General features: G+C 35.0%; 1 protein-coding gene across 1 annotated transcript in view; it reads left to right on the plus strand.

The window, feature by feature from the left end:
- GPC6 (glypican 6) overlaps positions 1–25837 on the plus strand; it is a 1286685-nt gene that overhangs the window by 727303 nt on the left and 533545 nt on the right. The gene's annotated exons all lie outside the window — the stretch shown is intronic.

Genomic DNA, 25837 nt, shown 5'->3' on the forward strand with positions numbered 1-25837 from the left:
AAATGGAAAATAATTAGGACCCAACTAGCTTTAATGCAAAACAAATGATTAGAACATGATGTTTAAAGTTCTATCTGTATTCGGCTTTTGCCAAGAATCATACCACGTATTTTATATTAATCCAAATGCTAGAATCATTTGTTACATACAGAAACCTGGCCCACTCTTTTTTGCCAATTGTGTTTTTCAGGCTATCGACCCCCTATTTTTTGATAAATGTACCTGAACCTACCCTTTCAAGAATTTCAGCTCATAAAATCTGTTTTCTCTATGAAGAAGCCATTTGAAAAGGGAAACTATGAGGCCTTTACTGCTTACTGTAATTCTAGTGGTTTACAAAATACTCCCAACTTTTTAACGCTTCTTTCTGGGAGAAGCTATAGGCATTTCAGTAAGCCCAAAAGAGCAGCTTGCATTATGCTGTAGTCTGATGTTAATATAGTTGTAATAACATGTCAGACTTGAGCTGAGAGAGCCAGGTTTTTCAACTAGCAGAAACTAGAAAAAAATACCATAAAATCAGAAATAAGCTATGAAATGCAGTTTAAGTCAACGTGAAACTCTATTTTCCCACTGACCCAGAATTCAAAAAAAACAAACAATAGTGTTCCTTGAAAGAAAATAAATCTTTGAAGAGTATACTTTATAAGTAGAAAGATGAGGAAGTTATCATCTTTATTATTTAATTTACTTTATTGGTTAAGTAATAGAAATAGCCCTCTGATCTGAGCCAAGAATGAATGACACATCTTTTTTACATTTTAACTGAATCCATGGCCTTACCTGAGTAGATTATTCAAAACAGGTAATAACAAATCTATACTTTGGCCATACAAACACATGAGAGAATCACAAACAGCCATCATAAATGACCAAAGTTTTGGGGAGACCACATAAGTCATCTGAATAGTCAGCTCCCTGGGACCTCTTGTATCTTGTCACTGATTCAGTATTGACCTTAGTACCTAAATCTCCCATCTTTCATCTAGCTAGAATTTGGGTACTTCATTAGCAAGATTTCAAATGCTAAATTGTTGCTCTGGGTCAATATGATAAAAATTATAATACTTCGTAAGTAAATATACTTATTCAGTGCCACTACAATCATACTACCAAAATATTACCTTATAGAGCTATAAAAAACAGTAACAAAATTAATCTGCAGTAATAAAAGGTCAAAAATCTCAAGAAAAATAATGAAACAAGTTGGATAGTAAGAGGACAAAGCAGTACAATATTGTAACTATTCTACAAAGCTGTCATCATCAATACTATTTGGTACTGGCTAAAGAGTAGAAAAAGAGATTAGTATAAATGACTATTTGTACAACATAGAGAAACCAACAAACATAATAGCATTGTTGTTGTTGAGTTGTTTTTTAGCCATGTCTGACTCTTTATGACCATAGTCTTGGGGGTTTCTTGGCAAAGATCCTAGAATGGTTTGCCATTTCCTTCTCCATTTGTTTGTTCAACAAATCTCAAAATTCCAACTACTGGGGAAAGGACTCACTATTAGATTTTTTTAAGAATTACTGAGAAAACTGGAAATCAGTCTGGCAGAAATGAGTTTCCAACCAAGACCTCACTTCATATATCCAAATAAGCTCAAAAAGTATAAAGGAGGTTGATATAAAAGGTCACATCATAAACAAATTAAAGAAACAAAGAAAGAAATACCTATCATAAAAATGTATATAAGAAAGCCTTATATTCAAAAAGGAGATGGTTTTGATTACCTAAAATTGAAAAGGTTTTTCAAAAAAAAAAAGTAATGTAGATAAAATTTGAAGGGAACAAGTTTACTGGGGTTAAAAAAAACCTTTATATGAAGTTTCTCTGACAGAGGTCTGTGATCAACAGCTATAAGGAAAAAATGTCCCAAGTCACAAATAATTACATAAATATACATTAAAATAAAGATGACAAAATCAGGAAAAGGTAATTGTACAATATACTCTTCCTGGAATGGGCTTGATATGGCCATTCTGGAGAGCAATTTGGAATTCTGATAAAAAAAAATTTACTAAACTATGCAGACCTCTACCTGAAAGAGATAAAAGAAAGAGGAAAAGAACCCACATAAACAAAAATATATAAAGTAACTTTTTTTTTAGTTGCAAAGAACTAGAAGCTAAAAGGGTACCCATTAATTAGGGATTAATTAATCAATTTATGGTATAAAAACTTAATGGAATGCTATTGTGTCATTAGAAATGACAAAAGGTATTCCTAGAATTCAGAGAAACCTGAGAAAACTTATTTGAACTAATGAAAAGTAATAAGATAAAAACCTGGAGAACAACTTATATGATAACAGCAAAACTGTAAAGAAAGAAAAAAAAACTTTGAAAGAATTAGGACTTAGAATTAACCGTGATTCCAGAAACATATGATCCACCTCCTATCAGCATGGTGATGGACTCAAGGTATAGAATCAGACATATTTTCAAACATAGTCAATGTTGAAATTTCTTTTTCTTCATGATGCATATTTGATGCAGGTTTTGTTTTTCTTTCTTTAAACTTGGGGTGACATAATGTTGGAGGAAGATATCTAGGCTACCAATAGGGCTACCAAAATGAAGAAAAGTAAGGTAAGAAGGTCCTTGAAGCACTTTCAAAAATGCACAGAATGGAGGCAGCTAGGTGGTGCAGTGGATAGAGCACCAGCCCTGGATTCAGGAGGACCTGAATTCAAACGTGACCTCAGACACATAACACTTAACTAGCTATATGACCCTGGGCAAGTCACTTAACCCCATTGCCTAACCCCCCAAAAAATGCATAGTCATGATAGCCTTGAAAATAGCAGGTCAAATTTGTTGTATGTTGGGGAGGGAGAAGCAAGCTATACATGGCACAGATGTGTAGCTAAATGTGCAATCCTTCTTGACAGTTCTGTTTCATATATGGAAACATTAATCTTATTTATTTAATTCAAAAACACGATGATAGTAGTGATGATGATGGTATCTTATCAGTCCAGCTTTTTGGTTAAGCTAGTGGGACTCCTTGTTTAGACTCTGCTGTGTCCCCAGGAGGGAATTGCTTTCCCAACACCATTGCTTATAGTACATATGGCTTTGATAATTCTATTTGTTTGCTTCAATAGTGTTTTCCTCATGATGTTTTCCTAACTATCTTAGTCTTTATAACAAGTTAACAAGCCTTCTCTTTCAGAAGTATTTGCTTATAATGTGAAAAGTTTTTATTTTTGTACCAATAAGCTACTTTTAGCTAAGTCTAACTTTAACAAGTTAACTAAGGTTTTTCCTGGAAGTTTATTTCAATTTTACTACCTGACATTTGACTTTCAAAAGTATTACAGGGAAGAGGAATGATTAAGTCATTCTAAGCTTAAGCTAGTTTTCTTTCTTTTTTGTCTTTCACACTAAGGAAAAACCAGTTAGAAATGGAAGGAGAGAGTCAAGAGAGAAAAGAAACTCACAGTTTTCCACGTAAACACCACCTATCTCAAACACAAAAATGTCTTTAGTTTAAATCCACTGAATTCTGTGAGGGAAAGCTTTTGGATATGCCAGGGAAATTTTTCTATTAGCTAAAAGAACACTAGCCCTGCACAAACAGGATTTAAGTAAGAGAAGGAGTCACTGATACTTTCTGGACTGAAAAAGGCTTAATTGGTTATGTGCCCTGCCTCCCAGCAAAATTTTGCATTTTGTCAAGACAAAGCACTTTAACCCAAAATAATGAAACCTTAATAATGGTGGAAATACCGATGCCAACCATAGGACAATATTTGGGAGGCCATACTCCTTCGCACCATTCCTCAAATCATATGACTTTTCCATGTTTTTCATATTACCCCTCTGAGGCCAGCCCTAACCTAACTACAGAAAGTAGTAACCAACCACAAAAGGAAGTGTATTACATTTGTGGAGGAAATAATAAGGAATGCTGGAGGACAAGGGAGAACTTAGAATGGCTGAAGGTAGAAATAATATTCATAACCATGAGAAAGTTTCCTCATGTACAAAATGGGATTTGAACATGATAATTTTCTCCTCTCAACCATAATATTATATGGTCCTGTGAATATTAATCTTACATGGTACTCTAACTACCCACATACTCATCCAGAACCATGGGTAGAATCATAGCTATTTGGGTCAACTTACCTACTAGTACATTAGAAATTTACTGGCTGATTGCAGTAGACTTCACTGAAATGTTTCAGTGAGGGCGATATTCATTACATTACTGGTTAAATTATCCAAGCAATGCATGAGATTTTCAACGAGGTTTTCAAACATTTTTGAAAAAAAAAATTTTTATATTGCATCAGTGGCCAAATGTAACTTAATAAAATAAGGAAATGAATTTCTACCATCAGTGTTATTGCATTACATTTCCTTCTTTCCTTCTTCCTTTTGCCATGTTAGTATCCTTTGGCCAATTTCTCTCTAAGAAATCTTGGTTTGGTAACGTATTTGTTTAATGGATAAAGGCACTACAAAATCATGGATCATGGCTCCTCAAAGGAAATGTCAGTGTGTTCTTTTACATGTAACCTTGGAGATTCAAAAATGGAAGTGTGAAAAAAAAACAATTCAGGTGACTTGTCTCTAACTTGCTAATCAACATTACAAAAATAGTAGTGTGTGCTTGTTTTAACTCTCTAGGATTTAATTATAAGATATCTAGTGATGCAGGATAGAGAAAATGATGGCTGATGACATGCCTACATTTTAGAACTGAGGTTAAAAAAATACCTGATGTGGACTTGATGTCATTATCTTCTTTAATCTCAATCACATTTAATATTGTTGACCATCTTTTCCTTGAAACCCTGGTCTCCTTTGACTTCTATGACACTGTGATATCATATTTTCTTTCAGTCTGCCCCCAAATGTGAGCTGGATGAAATTATAAATAAATTTTTAAAGGGATTGTATCAAAAGGAACCATATAAGTCATTCTGACCATCTTATCTCTGGGAGGAATACTGACTGAAATGATGGACAAGTGGTTTTACGGTCTGTGTTTGGACACTGCTAGGAAAAAAGGGGTATAGGACACAGAAAAAAATTCTACTTTTGGAAAGTTATAATTGTTAAGAAGCTTTTCTTTGTATTAGCCCAAAATTTGCCTCCTCATACCTAGTGGTTCAAGTTGCCTGTGGATGTACCCCTGACAAATCCAATCCAAGTCCAATCTATAGCACTTGATCACCCTTTAAATATTTGAAGACAATTATCATGCACCCTCTCACACTAAATCTTCTCTTTTCCAAGCTAAAACTGCCCAATTTCTTCAACTACTTCTTGAATGATTTAATTATGAGACCTATACTATTCTAGTCACTTTCTTCTGTTCTTGTTCCAGTTTTTCAAAATTTCTCTTAAAATAGAAATGAACACAATACTTCACATAGTTAAATAGGACAATTGTCTCCTTTCAGGTACTACTAGTGTTAATATCACCTCAGATTTCTTTCACATTTTTAACATCATCCTATTGTTGATATATGTTGAGCATCATATATGCATCATTTGAGGGAACTTTCAAATCCATATTATAGATTCATTTCAGTATTTGAGAGATATAGTTCATTGTTCCAATCTAATTAGATAGCAGATCTATAGCTATAAAGGATGTAAGAAACCATATAGCCCTACCTTCTAACATTAAAGATGATAAATTTAGTTCCAAGGAGGCTGAGATTTTCTGAAGGTCATACATGCTCATAAATAAACATCAGAAACAGGATCTGAATCCAGATCCTTTGACCCTGGTTTCAGTGTCCTTTCTACTGTACCATGCTACTGATATCACTTGATCACTTTGGGTGCTGATTATACCAACCAACATATAAATAATCCTTTATAGGTTCATGGTATTTACAAATTTAATAGGCATGCATATCAAGTAATTAACAGAATGTTAACAGAACTGGATCAAGGATAGAGCCCTATGTCACACTAGAGACATCCCTCCATGATAACACCCATTAATTAACCTTTGCATACAATTATTTAACAGGCTGTGAAGCTACCATTTCTACTATCATCTATCCCATGCTTCTCCACCCAGTCAACAGGGAGCTTATGGGAGATTTTATCAATTTTTTTTTATTTTCCCAAAATCCAGCTGTATTGCACCTATAGAACTCTGTTGGTCCACCAGTTTAAAACTTCTAAGTATGAAATTAGTGTATTTTGGCATGACCTGTTTTCAATGAATTAGAATATAATCTGATAGAGTAGTCCAAAAGCATTTCAATTAGAGATATGCTATTCCTATCCCCTCACTTATTTAGGATTTCTGTTCCTTCTCAACTATTCTCTGCCTTATCTGGTTTGAATATCATTATCCCCAATATTAAAAAAAATGAAGAAAAGTAGGAAGTGAATCATCCAGCTTTTTCCTCTTTCTTCTTTCACATCTCACTATCTACTCCAAGCTGAAGACATCGTTCATTTTTTTTCTTATTTTTGCCCCAAACATACCTTAAAATGTCTCTTCCCATTTAGTTGCCTTTGACATTTTTTTCCTTACAAACAAGCAGCTTTGATCTTCTGACGTTTTTAAAATATCAGGTCATTTTGATTTATATTTGGTATAACATGGCCCAACAAGGTATGAACTTTCACGAACTTTGGTTTGGATCTTAGGGAGGTTCACTTAGAAAACTTGGAATTTCTGAAGTTAATTCAGCTAATGAGGTTGTTCGCTCTGCAAAACAGGCAAAGTCAAGAATCCTAATTGAAACAATAAAACTTTTAATCAGGAAAGACATGAAGAGTAAATCAACAGCAAGCAATTTTAGTCACATTCCCAAATGAATATGGTTTCTTTCCACCATTCCCTATAGTGATGGGAATCCCCAATCCCCAAAACTCGTAGCTCTGACAGGCAAGACACCGGCAAAATCTTAGCGTTCCAAGCATATTAGCTCAGCTTGTCTCAGGCATTACTTATTACTTTTGGTTTCAGTTGTCATGTTCCAGCTTTTCCACAGTTAGAATGTCTCATCTCCTTCCTTTGCTGTAGGCATGACTGTGTAGAGTAAAAAACTTGCTATAGTAACTTCTCATTCTCAGAAGCCTCCATTGTTCCACAGTCATGAATCCAGCAGTAACTTCCATTTCTATTTCCTTTCCCCAAACTTACTACCACCCAAGGCAACTCTCCATTTATGGAAAATTCTAATTGTTATGAGATGATTTATATGTAATTTACCTGAGAGAGAAGATAAAAAATATTTAAAATAAAGATATGTTCTTCCTATCCCCGCACTAATTTTGGATTTTGATTCCCTCTCAAATATTCATGCTTTGCCTGATCAGGTTTAAACATCATTATTCCCAATAGTGAAAAATTAAGAAAAATAGGAATTGAATAATCCAATTTTTTCCTCTTATCTCACTATCTACCCCAAAGATGAATACATGGCTCCTTTTTTTTTCTTATTCTTTCTCCAAATATACATTATACTTCAATAGTTGAATTAACTTCACTATATTGAGACAGTCTGCTTCTCTGAACCTTCCTTCCACCCCTTACTTCTATTTCTGCCCTCAGGGGCCAAGTACAGTAAGACTAATCATACTTGCAGAAGATAGTGGAATACTCAAAAACAACCATCAGGTCTTCCATTTCATCTCTTCTTCAAGCTAAATCTACAGCTCCTTCATGTGTGCCATTTAGCATTTTTATCAGTGACTTGGATAAGGACAAAGATGATGTGCTCAGCAAATTTTCAGTTGACACAAGGCTGAGAGGGTTGGCTATTATACTGACTCACAGTCAAAATCTTGATAGGGTAGAACTTTGAGCTGAATCTGGTAAGATGAGATTCAGTAGGGATAAATGTAAAATCTAGGTGGGTGCAAAAAGTCAACTTCACAAGCAAAATATAGGGAAGGTATGGTTAGACCTTATATATCCTGGAAAAGATTTGGGTATTTTAGTGGATTATAAGCTAGATAGAAATTAACAATATGATATGGTGGCCAAAAATTCTAATATCATGTTGAGCTGCACTAGGACAGACATAGCATATATGCATAGAGAATTGATGGTCACATTGTATTCTGTCTTTGTCAGACTTTTTCTGGAGTATTATGTTAAGTCTGGATTCCGTGGTTTAATAAAGATATTGATGAAGTTGAGAAAACAGAGGAAGACAACTGAAATAGTGAAGGCCTTGAGTCTATATCCTATGAGGTCAGTTGATGGAAGTAAGACTCAGGATGGAGGAGGTATGCTAGCTATGTTCAAGTATCTACGGAACTTTCATATGGAAAAGGGATTACACTTGTTCTGTTTATCCTCAGAGGGCAGAACCAAGAGCAATGACTTGGTATTGGGGAAAAAACTGTCTAACAATTAGAGCTGTCCCAAAATAGAATGGCTGTCAAAATAAGTGATGGGTTCTCCCTCCTAGAAAATTTTCAAGCAGAGGTAGGATAATTATTGTAGTATATGTAAGAGTAGAGATACCTTCCTTATGTGTTTAACTCTTGAATTCTGTGATTCTTTGATCTTTGAACACTATTTTTGTATGTGTATCTCCCCCATCTCTCCAACCCCCTATATGTGTAGTCTTGGTTTCCATGCCAGGTTATGATGTACCATGTCACTGTTGGTTAACACCTCCTAGAGTGTGGTGTCCATAAAAGATGTGTTATGACCAAAGAAGAATGTGATAGGAGTATAAACACTTTCATTCTTCATATTCTACTTTGATTAATGTAGCCAAGAAAGACAGTCCAGCCTAATGGATAGCATCAAGCTCAGAATTGGAGAGACCTGGGTTTTAGGTCTGCTTCTGATGCATACTGGCTGTGTTACCCTGAGCAAGTCACCATTACAAACTTGTATTAGCAGCACTAGTTTCCTTATCTGAAGTTCATAAATTCAACAATAAATTACAAGTCTAGACCAAAAGAAAAAGGAAACAAACAAAACCCTACATTACCTTTTTATTTTGTCTGTGAGTTAGGAGTCCACCACTTAAAAGTCAGTAACACATAGAAGATCAGAGGCAAGTAGCATTGGTAAGGTACCAAGGTCACTCCCAAGAAGTACAAGACTGATTTGAATAGGATGAAGGACATGAAGTCGATATCAAGGAGAAACTAAAATGCATATCAGGACAGGTTGATTATTCCTCTTCCACATGATCCTGAATTACAATTTAATCCCTGACCAGGCCCCCTGAGAAGCCAAGGTAACAGGAATCTAGTGGGAATGGGGGCAGAGCATTGGGGCACATTTTATATCTAGACCTAATATTATATAGGGACTGAATTAAACTGTGACCCTAACTACCCCTCCCCTTACCAGCAATCAAGGAGGTAAAGGGGAAATTACATCATTGAAGCATGAGGGGATTTTTTTTCTTGGTATACCTTTAAAGAAAATATTCTTCTGTAAAAAGTTTTTTTTTTAAAGTAACCCCTGAGCAATCAGGCTGCCTATGTCCCTAAGGTAACTATGTTAAAAAAGATGTTCAAATCAGTTTATCAGGAAAAGAAGAGGTTCATTGAGTTCAACTTTAGTTATTAAAGGTCCTTGAGTAACATTCATAGAATATTATGACACTTCTCACTTCCTTTTTCATGCTTTTCTAAGCAAGTGAACTTGAGAAAATTATAATGAAGCTTTGGTTTTTCTCCTTTTAAACATCAGATTGTTTCCAAAAACTTGATCTTATTAAAAACATTACCAAAAGTCAACTAGCACAAATTTTTTTATATTTATGTTTATTTTATGTTCAAGGATGTTTGTCAGAGGCATTTGCCCAAGAATCATAAAAAATCTATGTAAATCCAAAACAAAACCCAGTAAAACTAAAATGTTGCCTAGAGTATAGTTGACATGCTTCTCTATAACATTTTCATTGTCTTCTTCCTTTGCTCAGATAGTCTTGCCTGAGGTCATATAAAAAATAATCCAGTATCAAATCACAATAATTCAGAAAATATTCAAGTTTGGGCAAGGTTATCTGGTCAGTACTCGTCAGAGTGATTTCTGACTCACCATTTTTCCTCAGAGAAAGACCTAATTCGTCCATGCTAGCACTTGTCAGCTAAAATTGTTTCAGCTGCCACTATATATCATTGGGATTATCTGGGCTCTCAACCTTAGCCAGTTCGCCTTCTCCCTCCCAAGATAAGAGACTATGAAGTTTAAGCATTAAAAAAATAGGTTCTTGAGGAAAAGTAACCACAGTATGTAATATTATTATATCACGTGAGAATACAATCTGCTTGAGGGCAAGGACTGTTCCATTATTATCTTTTCAACTCTGTTAACTTGAACAGTTTGTCAAATGTAATATGTGCTCATTAAATGCATGTTGAATTCAGACACAGACACAGTGCTCATACATTGACTCACACTTCTGTACTTAGAGAAAGTTTCTTACAATTCTAGGATTATAATTCTTGAGCCTAGAGGAACTTTAGAGGTCAGCGAGTCCAAACTCTTCTTTTTACAGATTAGGCAACTGAGGCCTGAGGATGTTAAATATTTGCCTAAGGACACGAAGGTAGTAGTATATTTTGGAGACAGGATTTGAACTCAAGTCTTCTGGTTCTAGGGAAAATGCTATTTCCATTATACCACATTGTAGTCACATTATGTGACATTTTTATATGCTTTGGTTTAAAGTACAGTAGAAATGATCAGGATTCCTAAATAATGTCTATTAAAATGAAAATAAGCTAAGCTTCCTTAAACAGTTTTCACAAAATGTATATCAATCATGAAATTAATATGCAAAGTCTATATTTAGCCATTAATCTATATCCAGGACTTAGCTAAGTATTATAGAGATAAAAGAAAAGCATTGTCTAGGAAGACGGGCAGGGAGGGAGAGAAAATTTAAAATTTAAAAGCTAATGAAAATGAATGTTAAAAATTAAAAATATATTAATGTTAAAAAAAAAAAAGAAAAGCATTGCCATATGGAGTTAAATACATGCTGGTGCCATATTGGCATGAAACAAAAAAGAGAACTGTAATGTTAGTGAAAAACAGAGTATCACCTATAAAATATTCTTTCTTTTTTAACAATCAAATCCCAAGCACTACAATTGTATTTTAAAATTGTTATTGTTCTTCTCACTATTCAGTTATCTTGGCCTCCGTATATTTGTTCCTCGCAAAAGACATGCCATCTCTTCTCTTTTTATTTATTTTGTCTTTTTAAAAATGTTTTGATTCATATCTTGTTTTCTACATCATTATAGTTTTCCCAAGTATTTCTCTCCCTCCCCTTCCCAGAGAACCATTCCATATAAAAAAACAAGGTGTTTTTTTTAAGAAAGGAAAAAAATCAGTATCAAAGATCAAGACATTGAAAAAGTCAGAAAACATGTTCAGTGCATAGTATCTGTAGACCTCCAGACTCCACAAGCAGGTGGGTTGGGGGTGTCCTTTCATAGCTCTATAATCAAGTCTTACTTGATTTTATAATTTTGTTACATTCACTTTTGATTTCTTTCTGCATAATTTTTTTTTCCTTTTACATCGTTGTACTTACTACACATAACTGTTTTCTTGGCTCTACTTACTTCACTCTTTATTATTTCATACAGATCTTCCATGCTCTGTATACATCACGTACCTCATTTTTTACAGGATAGCAGTATTCCATTACGTTCCTGTGCCACAATTTGTCTTAGCTATCCCCCAGTTGATGGACATCTTCTTTGTTTTCAATTCTTAGCTATCACTAAAAGTGCTACTATAAATATTAGGAGGACTTTCTTCTTATCAATGACTGTTTTGGGGTATAAGCCCAGTAATGGAGTCTCTGGTTCAAAAGTTATGGGCATGTTAGTGACTTTATTTGCATACTTCCAAATTGCTTTCCAAAACATTTATACCATTTAAAGCTCTGTCAACGTTATAGTAGTATACGTATAATTTCTCTACCCCTTTAAGATCGACTGTTGTCATATTTTGTCATTTTTTTGCCAATTTGTGATGTGTGAGATGAAATTTCAGCATTGTTTTGATTTTTAATGTTCTTATTAGTGGTTTAGAACATTTTGTCATGTAGTTGTGAATGCTTGGCAGGTTTTCTTTTGACAACTCTGTTCATATCTTTTGATCATTTATCAACTGGAGAATTGCTATTAGTCATATGTGAATGTGTGTGTGGGTATACTCATGTCTGTTTTTATTTGTTCTTATATATCTAAGATATCAAATGAAATTTGGCACAATTTTTTCCCACCCAACCACTTCTCCTATTATTATGGGAACATTAGTTTTGCTTATGCTAAGCTTTTTAGTTTCAAGTAATTAATTATCTCTTTTTATTTTTGAAACTGAATCTATCTCCTGTTTAGTTCAGAATTCATCTCCTACCGCTTTCTCCTTTCCTTTTTTAATAGTAGAATCTTTAATATTAGAATCACTTATCAATTTAAAATATATTGTGGAATGTGGTGTAAGGTGTTGGTCTAAGCCTAATTTCTGCCAGACTGCTTTCCAGTTTTCTCAGCAGTTTTTATCAAATAAAGAGTTTCTCCCCCATCCCCAGATAATTGATATTTTCCACTATATAAACACTGGGTTATTGAATTCTATTGTTTCTGATTCTCCTCGTTTAGTTTGTTCCATTGATGTATCTCTCTATTTTAGCTAATATCAGATAATTTTGATGCCTGCGCTTTATAATGTAGTTTGAAGTCTGGAAGTACTATTCCTTCTTTGTCCCAATTTTTTTCATCATGTTCCATGAAATTCTATATCTTTTGTTTTTCAAATGAATTTTATTATTATTTTATCAAGTTTTGCATAGTATTCCCTTTTAACTTGATTGGCATAGAATTTAAAATGTACATTAACTTGGGTAGTATTATTATTTGTATTATATTGGCATGGCCTACCCATGAGCACAGAATAGTATTCCAACTATTTAAAATGTTCTTTATTTCCATAAGGAGTGCCTTATAATTAAATCTATACCAGTCTTTTGTGTGCTTTAATAGGTTGATTACCAGATATTTTATGTATTTTGTAATTATTTGAAATGGGATATCCCTTCCCATTATTACTTCTTGTGTTTTGTTATCATCATATAGAAATGCTATTGATTTTTGAGTGATAGTTTTGTAGACCACAACTTAGCTGAAGCTATTTTATCGATTGTTGTTTTTGCTCATTCTCTAGGATTTTCCAAATAAACCAGCATATATGCAAGTAGAGACAATTTCTTTTTCTCCCATTTACCTATCTCTTCTCTTGTCTTCTGCTGTTGCTACTATTTCCAGAACTATGTCAAGTAATAGTAGGGAGAGTGGGCATTCTTGCTTCATTCCTGTGTTCACTGGAAGTGGTTCTGGTGTATACCCATTGCGAATTATGATTGCTTTTGGTTTTAGATTGATGCTTTTTCGTGATATTAAAAAAGTCCCTGTATGCCTACACTCTGTAAGGATTTTGCCATAAAAGTATTATAGATGTCAGAGAGAAGTCTGTCCCATGGTAAGGCTCCTTCCCCACCACATACGTAATTAATGAACTCACAACTTCTCTATACCCTCTCCTTATTACCTTTATTTTCCTATTTTTCTCAAATTCTCCTCCCTGGAGCCATGTTCTCCCATTGCTCCTGTTGTCTGTTACTTCCAGGAGTTCTAAATCCCATCCTCCCAAGGAAGGATAAGTAGACTTTTCAAGTACCAAACTCCATAGACCATACCCAGCACAAAGTCCCTATTTCCCTTCACAAACCATTTGTCTTCACTCCTAGGAGCATTCATCTTTGGAACCCTTTCCCACCACTAAAGCAAAGCCTTCCTCTTTCTTCCCACTTTTTAGTCCTTATCTCCTTATCCTCACTCACTCCCCTGAATAAGTCAATTCAAACTATAAATTTTGATGAAGTCATTTATTGTTCAAAATCATCTTTATCTTAACAGCCTACCACATTCATATGAACTGATCCCCTCATCTAAAACATGATAGGGAGGAGGATTGCCTTTATGCAGAGTTTTAGGTATAGGTACTTTCAGTTATGTTCAAGGGTAGCACAATTTTCCTTTTAACTCCCCCCTCTAAAGGATGAATCTAGAATGTTAAAGTAATTTCAAGTGGAGTTATAGCAGAAGCTGTGATGGTGTTAGAACAAGGACACTGTACCCACCTGACATTCCCCTGCTGAGTGACAGAATATTAGGTGATCTCAGAGAACTTTGACTCACAGGTTACAAAATCCCATTCTTAGACCAGAACCCCTCAGAGAGGTTAGTGCTTTATTTCAGCTACAGAGAAATGAAGCAAAAAAACTGCTTCTTTATAGACCTGTCAATTCAAAAAAGAAAAAAAAGCTTGCCTCCATTTTGACATTTACTCGGGTTACTATAGCAACAAATTTTCCAGAATTAAAGGTCTTAAATTTCTGTTACCCTAAACCTTAAATATAGAAACTAATCCCTGTTTCCATAAAGACAATATGTTAAGCCTTAGAATGTGAACATTATATATGTGCACATATATAGTGGAAGGTAATGTCGAAGAGACTTTGCACATTGTAGACACTTAAAACATGTTCATGGAATATATATATATATATATATATATATGTGTGTGTGTGTGTGTGTGAATATACACACACATTCATTTATATATGTGTGTGAAAAGACAAAAGGATCCATGCATAAAAAATATTTTAGCAGTTCATTTTATTGTAGGAAAAAAGGAAACAAAAGGAATACCCATCAATTGGGGAATGACTGAACAAATTATAATAGGTAAATATTGGAATATTATTATGCTATAAGAAGTGATGAAAGGGATGGGAACCTGGGAAGATCTGTATGGAATGATGCTGAGCAAAAGGATCAGGACCAGGATAACAATTTATTTACTAAAAACACTGCTATAAAGAAGAAAAACAATTTTGAAAGATTTAAGAATGCTGTCAATACAATGAACAATCACAGCTCCAGAGAACCGATGAGGAAACATGCTGCCTGCCTCCTGACAGTGGGGTAATAGACTTAAGGTCCAGAATGAAACAAACATTTTTAGATATAATAAATACGGAAATTTGTTTTATTTTTCTGTGATTATTTGTTACATTTTTTCTTTCTTTTTTTTTTAACTTGGTATAATGTATTTGAAGGGGGTGGAAGAAGGTAGAGGTATTGACAGAGATGTCAAAAAGAAAAAAACAAAAGAGGGTTGGTCATTGATTTTTTAAATGCACAGGATGGAACAGAAAGAGGGAACAGACACACTTTATTTTCTTTTTGTTTTTTGGTGGTTGTTGGGTTTTTTTTTTGGTGGGGCAATTGGGGTTAAGTGACTTGCCCAGAGTCACATAGCTACTGAGTGTTATGTGTCTGAGGTCAAATTTGAACTCAGTTGCTCCTACTCCAGGGTTGGTGCTCTATCCATTGTGCCACCTAGTTGCCCTGGAACATACATAATTTAAAAGTGCCATGTTCAATTTATTATATATTTTCTTAAAGCAAGGTGTACATAACAGAAATTTTCTTAATGATCTTTTTTGTTTATTTTGTACGTAGAAATGTCCTTATTTTGAGGTTCATTATATTCAGATTAAAAATAAAATTACCAAAAAGTAGTTTGAAAGGTTATTAAGGATAGGAAGGCTGTTTTAGACATGTGGAACAGCATGAGCAAACAACAGATTAGCAGGAAAGCGCAGAGGGTGTTCAAAGGACAGAGAAATTCTACTAGTTCAACCACAGGGTATAGTGCGTGTATGAAAGATAAGTTTGAGAAAATAGCATGGTGCCAAGGTTGAAAACGCCTTTGAATGCCAGGAAAAAAAGTTTGATTCTTACTCAGTAGACAGTAGGGAACTAGTGAATATTGTTGGGCAGAGGAGTAATACATGCATAGTTTCCCCCAAAATGAAGATTTTGGAACAACTTGTATATACATATATGTATACACATATTACATGTCTATGTGTATGAATGCACATGTATAATATATCCATATATAATGTCACTGTGATAATTTTCACTTTCTGTATACATGTGAACATATGTGTTCATATATACTTGTGTGTAAGCATGTATGTTATAGATAATGTGTGTGCAAATATATTATTACAGTGATATTGAAGTGGAGAGGACAGATTGTGGTGAGGAGAGGTTGGAGGCAAGAAGACCCCTCAGAACACTATTTTGCAATATTCTACAGATTGCCTCTAAATGAGTGGTGGCAATAGGAATGGAAGAGAGTGGAGAAATGAGAGATATCATGGAGCTGAATTTGACAGCTTGTTGATCATTGCATGTGAAAGGTGAGGGAAAGTAAAGAAAGATAAACAGTAGATTTCAAAATATGAATTATGTATTCACAATTAATTATGAATAGGTTGTGTGTGATAGAAAATCAAAAATACTTAAGTCATGAGGAGAAACAGGTTTAAAGGGAGATATAGATAGATCGATTTAAGTTTAGTGGATTTTTGAAGTTCAAGAGAGACGTCTGGGTAAGAATGTCCTGCAGGCAGTTAGAAATGTGGGAATCAAAAAGGGTAAAGACTGAAGGTAGATAAGTATTTATGTATTTAGATATATGTGTGTGTGCATATATGTATTATGCATGCATGTGTGTATATGTGCATATATAAACATGTACCTATATGCATGTATACATATATGTGTATAGAGGGGTCACAGTGGATACAGTACCTAGAGTCAGGAAGACTCATCTTCCTGAGTTCAAATCTGGCCTCAGACACGTACTAGCTCCGTGAGCCAAAGTCACTTAACCCTGTTTGCCTCAGTTTCCTCATCTGTAAAATGAGCTGGACAAGGAAATGGCAAACCAGTCAATATCTCTGTCAAGAAAACCCCAAATTGGGGTCACAAAGAGTTGGACACAACTGAAACAACTGAACAACAACATTATGGGTGTATACGTGTGTGTGTATGTGTATGTGCACACTTGTGTATATGTATGTGGCATATATATATGTATATATATATATATACATATATACACACATATATACTTATACATACATTCTCATATATGTATACATGAACGTATCTGGGAGTTATCTGAAGAGATGCTAGTTGAATCTATGATTGTGAGATTGCCGAGTAAGAGAGTATAGAGAGAGAAAAGAGAGAAGAAAGACTTTAGTGAACCATTTACATTAAGGGACCTGGAAGAGGATGACGAACCAAGAAAGGACACAGAAATTCATGAGCCAGGAGGAGAACCAGGAGAATGGAAAGTTTCTGAAGCCAAGGGAGTGGGTGGTCAATGATATCAAAAGCACAAGAGCAATCGTAGTGGGTGAGAACTGAAAACAGGCCATGAGGTTTGGCAAGTTGGGGTTCACTGTTGCTAGATTTACTTCAGCGGAGGGGTTGGGCAAGAAGGCAAGCTCTGCAGCAGATGGAGAGAGTGAGTGGTGATGAAGTGGAAACATTAGGTATAAATGATTTTTCAAAAAGTTTAGCAGTGAAGAAGAGAAGAGATAGATAGCAGTGTGTGGATAAGAGGTGACTTACTGTGTGAGAGATCGAGGTATAACGATTGGTAGGAGGAGATATGAAAATGTCCAGAAAGATTGTCGAGAGGACTCGTGCCATGAGATGATAAGGGTAGACTGAGAAAAGGGCTATATTCATATTTAACTTCTCTCTCTTTCTGTGTGAACATGACCGAATCATCTAACTTTCTGGGCCTTCAGACCTTTCATCTGTAAGACCAAAATAATAATCACCAGGCTCTGGGGAGAATCAAATGAGATATAATAAGTGCCAAGTGCTTTGTAAACCTTAAAGTGCAATATATAACGAGTAAATATTTAGGAATGGAAGAATTGCTGAGAGGCTCTGGAGGGCTTCCACTTAACTTATGTACTCCATTATGTAGCTTACTTGGTGAAAGGAACATTTCATAACGATAACAGATCATATGTATTTGAGACCCAAGTATCCTAAACTCTGGATTCAAATGGGTTATAAGATTCCATGTACATATTTCAGATTATTATTGTATTTCATTTGACTCATGCCCCACTAGCAGCTTAGTGAAAAACTTCTAAGGTCACCTAAGATCACTCTGTCTATACTAGACTAGCACAGCAGATGAGGAACATGCAATATAAGAGTAAGCAATTTAAGTGAGAACATTTTGTTTATAGTCATTTACCTAGAACAGATGAAAAATGGAACTTGAACTTAGATCTTACAACTCTCCCAAGTCCAGGTTTCCCCACCACCACCCCATACTAATTTCTTGCTTTCTATCTACTGCAATGATTTGTGTACATGTTGGCAATGGACTAGGAAATGATGTACATTTATTTTGTATAATTATTGAATGTTGCCTACATGTCAAAGTTCTTTAAACTCATGTTATGTAGTATTTGTTTCTAAGAATAAAAACAGGCCAATCACCCTCAAGTCTGTCATGCTCATTCTGTTTATTACTAGCTTTCTTATGTCTCTTTGCAGTGTCTTAGCTTCGAATTTGTGAATCCATGTAGGATGACATTGTATAATTCAATAGCAGTGGGACTGAGGTTTTGTTTATTTTTCTAGTTCCTTCATTTCAAAGGAGTTGATTAATCTACTGGCTGCTATGTAAATTTACAAGGGCAGCAAATACTTTAGTTATGAAGGCCCTAGTGATCTTAATTACCCACATTTACACAAACCATTACATATTGGATATACAAAATATACTGTTACCCTTTGATTTGTGAGAGGATGCTACTGATGGTGATAGCCATCTCTGTATGGACCAGAAGTCCTTTCTGCATTGTGAGTAAAATTCACTCTTCACAGAGGTTATAATATGTATAGTGTCAATTAGTTAAGATTAGAACATTCTGCATTTATCATTTTCCCTTCAAAAGAATTCACAAGCTTTGTGCTGCTTAAAATAACTTTTATTCTAAGGAAGAAATAAAATAAATATTTTTTGATCTTGGGACTACTAAGGAGCCTTTGTATATTATATATCCAATATTAATCTTTCTACTACTTAACTTTTCATAAAAAGGAAACAAATGATCATTATCTTCCTGTGTTTTCAGTGTTTAGGAGGAAAGTTTCTGTTGCTAAATATAAAATGTGCTCTTCACATATGAGCTGATGCACCAGGAAATACATTTCATGGCATAAAGGCTTATTTTAACATAAATTGGATTACAGGTCTGCATAGTTCATGGGACCATAGGATTATAAATCTAGATCTTGGGACCAAGCCCAATCCCTTTGTTTCACATATGAAGAAAATTAGAGCAAGAGAAGGGAAGTAATTTAGCCAAGATCATACAAGTAATATATGTCAAAGGTAGGATTTGAATCCAAGGTCTCTGGCTCTGGAATAAGTATTCTTTCTGCACTGTACAACACATCATTATTTTTATGTGCATTGTATCATACCAAAGCTATCCATTTCAGTTCTTCCTCCTACTCCTCAACCAGAATGGAACTTCTTTACCCTTTTCCTGAATATATCACTCAAACTCCAAGTTCCTATGACTGGTGATGAATTATATTGCCAAAGTTATAGAGGGAAAAGAGAGGGAGAATGCACATTAAGTGATCAGGAGGGAAAAAGATGAGGAATGAAGGAGACAGAGATGTGAAAGATATAGGGAGAGAACCAAGTGGAGGTTTCTACGTTGGATTTGGGTATAAGTGATAATGGGCAACTAGGTGGCACAGTGGATAGAAAGACTTATCTTCTAAGTTCAAATCTGACCTGAGACACTGTGTGACCCTGAGCAAGTCATTTAACCCTGTTTGCCTCAATTTCCTTATCTCTAAAATGTGCTGGAGAAGGAAGTAACAAAAAACCCTTGTATCTCTGCCAAGAAAAACCTAAATGAGATCACAAAGAGTTGAACGTTTGAACAACATAAGTGATAATAGCAGGCAGCATGGGTGGGCTGTAATTGCATTTTCATTGGGGCTTTGCCTGTTGTTGTTATCCAGCCACTATAATCTTATCCATCTTTCAGAAGGATACTAACAACTTGGCATGAGTTTATAAGGAAGCCACTAAGAGATTAAAAATATGGAAAGTGAGGCATGAAAGGGAAAAGACTTGCTGCTTCTGGAGAAAAGAAAGCTGATCACTACTGATTTAGGTTAATGTATAGATTATGGCAACCAGATGGTCTCTATCTCTACTGAAAGATTAAGAAAAAAAATGAGTTCTGCTTGCATTATGATAGATTTGATTTATCATAAGAAAGTGTCGTAAGAGAAAAACTCTGAATTTGCTATTGACCATTACCTCTGAAAGCACCCTAGATTTTCTATTGTGCCATAAACCTCTGTAGAGATGCATTTCTTTCTGAGTTGATTTTTTGATGCTGCTAAAGAGTCATAGAATCTTAGGGTTGGAAAAGATGTGGAGAGATCATTTGGACCATTCCCCCAGAACTCAGGCAAGATACCATCTAAAGCATCCTAAAGAGAGGTGAAGAGAGGGGCATGAGTTAACACTTCATGTATTCTTCTAGGCCATTATATATACTAACCAAAGGTGAAGTCCCCCAAAGAGTTCCTTATATCTCTCTAAGGAGAACTTCTTCAGAAAGCAGGCCTATTATATATTAATAATTTAAATATATATATATATATATATATACACATATATATATATATATACATATATATTTTTTTTTCCCATAAAGAAGGGAGGAAATTGCTCAAGGCTGTAGCATTTAGCTTTAAATTTGCATCTTCATTGCACCAGGGAAAGCTGTTATATGATGCATATGTTTGGCTTTTGCAGCTGAAAATAAAGAAATATAGATTTAATTTTTTGGCAAGGGACCAGCATTTCATAATTTTAGCCTAATGAATTGTTATATGCCATAATTCAAATTTAATGATCTGACTCACTGAAATGATAAGATCCAACTTTGGACAGGTATTTTGTTCTTTTTCATAGCAAACTTCATTATTTCTAGATCAGTTTTTATAACTAGAAGGCAGGCACTGTCAGTTGGCTGCTTTGAACCAGGCCACATGAGTCACCAGAGCTTACGTGAGCTTATATAGCTCTGTATTTGAATTTCCCCAAATCTTGTAAGTGCATCTCTAATGGCACTCTACAGTTTAGAGATTTGTCTGTTGACAAGACCATATGTTCTCCCAGCAGCTTCTTGTATAAAGTCCTGTCTGCTCTCTATTCAGGAGAGGATTTGAACAGCTTTACCTGGAGCAAAATACCCTATCTGAATGCTCCTGTACATGATGTGTTGGAAGTAATAAATAAATGTTTTTAAAATGTGGAAGGAAGTAATTCCCTTCTGTGTGACAGCTCTGATTATGGTGGGTTTACTCCAGAGATACAAAATCACCCAGCCTGCTTCTATGGCCTTGGGGGGGAAAAAGGACAGAATTTCAAATTTTTCCAACTCATGAAAATAGATAAAAAATAAATAGAGTCCCACGAAAAGTAAATAAAGTCTGTAATGAATTCAGAAGAGAGACAGAGACTAGACCTGTACTGTCATTGGTATATGGAATTCTCAGGGGAAGAAACTCCTTCTAACTAGTGCAGCCACAATCACTTCTACAGTTTATGGTCTTAAAAAGTTATTTAGGGCATTGAGAACTTATGTGACTTGCCTAGGGTCACATGACTACGATGTGTCAGATGTGGGACTTAAACCCAAAACTGCTTGGCTTGGAGGGCAGTTTTCTGTCCACAAACCAAAGTACCATTGCGTGAACTCAGACTAATTTTGATACATGTCCAGACATTGTTGTTGTTTGTCTTTTGTTCTTGAAGAGGACCATAACATCACGGAGATGATGCCATGACCTTCAAGTGAATTGGATTTAAGTGAGGGAGGGCTATGCAAAGTCAACAGCCTCAATTTCTCCTTCAGAGCATCTGGGTCCAGTGGCCAGATCTACATCAGCACAACTGGAGATGGCCCCAGATGTGATGGAAGACTTTGGCCTTTTAAAGCTAAGGTCTTTAGCAGTTCTCATTTTGACTGAGACAATGCCCATTCAGTGATTAAGGCTAGGTTAAAAAAAAAAAGACATATAATGTTAGTAGAAATGGACCATTCTTCAAAGATCGGATTTTTGTCTTTTCCCTTTCACTAGCACTATTTGAAAGAAAGAATGTTTTGTGTATGTTTGCTTGGTTTTTTGTGACTATAATCGAAGCTTAATTTTAAACATATTACTTTTAGCTAGATTCACCTATTTCCTTTCCCTTACCTGGAGGACCCCAAAATTAGCTGTAACCATTCTGACTGAAAAAAGGACTGAAATTTCAAGGGAATTTTCCATTTTTCTTTGCTTAGTCTGGTACAACTGAACAAATATAGTCCCCTGCAATTAAAGCTTTCCTTTATTGAGGAATAAATTTGAGATAAGAGGGAAAAAATTGATGGAAAGAAGAGGCACTTCCCTCATCACTCTAGACATGTGAACACAAAACTCTTCAAGAAGTTTCTATCAGCTTAGAAGATGAGAGGTGAATCAGTAGACGGGAAAAACCTTCTCTTTAGTTCTCTGGAAATATCTGCTTTGTATTAAAGTGATAACTAACAAGCTGTTTTACACATATTATAGACTTTGGTAAGTGGTTGTTTGGTATGTTAAAACACTGTTAGTGGAGCTGAGAATTGGTCTAACCATTCTGGAAAGTCATTTGAATTGTAATTTTGTTTTATTTTGTTTTTATTTTTTTAACTAAATTATCCATGCCCTTTGGCCCACAGATCATACGAAGAGGTATATAATGTTCATGTGTACGTCAAAATGTTTATTATATATGAACATTTTTCAATTGTAAACACAGGCTTCATTTCTTCTATTCTCTTGTAAAGTTCCCCCGTCCCCTTTATCCTAGTGGTATTGTATCTTCCTAAAATCTCAGAAGTAAAACCATGGTTGGGGGCTTCATTAAAAATTTTATGCCATAAAATATTAATGGTCAAAGTAATTTGCTAAACATTCTACTGAGTGTACCTTCTATATTGAACCATATTCCATGGGTTGTGATTGTTTTATTGTATTATTACAATGAAGAAAATAGAGGGCAAAAGAGAAGAGAACAGAGAAAGGAAAGGACAGCTAAGGAAAGGAGAGGAGATAAGACCAGACGAGAGAAGATGAGAAGGGATGAGAGCAGAGGTGAGGAGAGGTGAGAAAAGGAGAACTGAGATGGGGAAAGGAGAGGGGAGAGAGGAAAGCTTAAGAAATGAGAGGAGAAGAAAGAAAAAAAAAATTTGAATCCAAATCTTCCAAATCAAAGTCCAGCATACTCTATCCCCTATGCCGTGTAGTATATGTGAACACAGTGGAAAACAAATTTTAAAAGTACTCCTTTTATTTAAATTTAATTGTGCATACCTTATTATTTCTATTTTAATTAGTTTGTTTTTAAAAGTATTTATTTTATGCTTTGATGATGAACTTTTTAGAGTTGTTGTCAAGCTTCACCTCCCTATCAATTCCTCATTGGTGGTAAAGGTTTGTTTTATTTTGTGGGCCTTTTTACCTTTATTCAGCACAATCCTGCCAGGTTAGGGACCAGAAATTCAATCTCCCCAGAAGTCTGAGCATCTTTTAAACCTTAGGAAAATTGGGTTCATTTAGACATTACTTTTTTAACTATTTTTTTTCAGGAAAATAACATTCGTTTATCAAAACAAACAATAATATTTTGTCTTGTTACTTCTACCAATTCCACATAGAAATTCAGTTTTCAGAGGCAGCTAGGTGGCACCTAGAGCTTTGGATCTGATGTCAAGAAAACCTGAGTTCAAATCTGCCCTTAGACATTTACTAGTTATGTGACCCTCAGGAGTCACTTAATCTCTCACCACCTCAGTTTTTTTCTTTTTTATTTATAAAATGGAATAATGATACCATCCATCTCTCTGGGCACTGTGGGGGTCAAATGAAATAGTATTTGTCAAGTGTTTTGCAAACCTTAAAGCACTATTTAAATGCTAGCTATTATTATGTTACCATTTCAATAAACATTTATTAAGTGCCTACTATGTGCCAGGCACTGAGCTGACTCCTGGAGATACAAAAAGAGGAAAATAATAGTATCAATCCTCAAGAAGCTCACAATCTAGTGGGGTTTTGGAGGAAATTTCACCTACCTATTGCCATCGTTTCCAGGACGAGTTCCACTGCCAAGTTTAAAATACTCACTTTTTAAAAATGCAAATTTTCTAATAAGAAAGTCAAAAAGAAAACTGACACAAAAGTTGGATATTTTGGCTCCCACATAAAACCAATTACTCCTTATGTTTCCATACACCTGACCATAGGCAGCCTATTTCAGCTCTCTGGGCCTCAGTTTCTTTGTTTGTAAAATGAGATTACATGATCTCCAAGATCTTTTCCATCTCCAGTATTATATAATTCTTTCATCTTCATAGATTGACTAACATTATATACTGGAAATGATAGGAGGAACTATGGGTTTGGGGAGAATAAGGGAGAAAAAGGCAGAAATTTGTAACCTTTTCTTAATTAAAATGACTTTCCACAGAAGTATCAGTATTAGAGTCCAAGCAATTGTACCTATATAGCATGCTGAACTATGTAGAGAGCTTTGTAAATGGAGAACAATTTCTACTGAATATGTTATTACTTTGTTCCAAAGATATATTAATGCCTTGCTCAGAATTTTAATTGTCTTGCAATCAGAGGAGTAAAGGTCAGATTAACCTGCTGGCTAATCATTGTAAGAACAATGCTGATTGCAGCAAGGGATTTTGTCCAACTTCTTTGGTATGTTTCCTTCAGAGACAATTTTGTCCAAATAGGTGTGGAAGAGTTTAGAAGTTAATGGAGCCATTTAGAATTTAATAAAGCCATTGAACAGTGTGTATGCCTATATCCTGGACTGAAGTAACTCGTATGTGTTTATTTAGCTTTCTTCTGCATCTTCTCTCCAATAATTTCCAATAGCCTCTGAAAAGAGGAACAGAATTCTCTGCAATCCTCTCTCCAAAATATATCTGATGGCTGAGTGAAGCTAGGAGAGGATTAGTTCTCTCACTGACACTACAACTATATTTCACCCTTCAGTTACTTACCTCTTTTCATTTTCTTTTGGAAATTTCCTTTTGGTGGATGAATGTGAATGTAGATGCTGTAGAACCTGCATATACAACAAGTTACTGGATTGATGCATAGTGGTTTTAAATATGGGAATTTTGAAAATTGAATGAAGTATTATATTTTTTCAGGGGGAAAACTTCAGTCATCTGTAAATAAAAGCATATCCAAATGCACATGGGACAGTGCAAATATTGTCATAAATTTATATTTTAAAAATTCCAAGAAAACAATTTAGTTAGCAATCTAAAATCTGGTTATCTCCACTGAATATTGTCTTTCCCTTCTATGAATAAATGGGGCTTGGTTTGAGCCTTGAGAAATGGATAGGATTGGAGAAGTAGAATACAGGAAAAGGAAAGCCTTCAAGGGTAGAAGAAAAACATGAATAAAGGGTTTCCTGATTCATCCAAACTTACCACAAAGTGGTAGAATCTGAGAACAATTCCATATCACAGAGACTTTTTACATAGTCAGCCTGTGGTAAACCAAACTAGAATGATTTAACACTTGGTCTCCTAGAGAACGTTGAAGCTTTGAGGTATGTGCACAAAACAAATGTCATGATTATGGTCCGGAATACAGAGTAGTTTGTGATGTGATATGGTGATTTTTGCACAAAACATCTTAATCTTGGAAACTCTTCTTACCTTCCTACTGAGACTCTGCTGCCATTGTCCTGGGGAAAAAAAATACATTCAAGGTACTTTCAGGAGGTCCAAAATAAATGAAGATATGGTCTTAGTTTCAAAGAGTCTTCCAGTGTGATAATGAAG

Source organism: Phascolarctos cinereus, unplaced genomic scaffold (assembly GCF_003287225.1).
Source record: "Phascolarctos cinereus isolate Bilbo 61053 unplaced genomic scaffold, phaCin_HiC Scaffold_7;HRSCAF=346, whole genome shotgun sequence".
Taxonomy (NCBI): Eukaryota; Metazoa; Chordata; class Mammalia; order Diprotodontia; family Phascolarctidae; genus Phascolarctos; species Phascolarctos cinereus.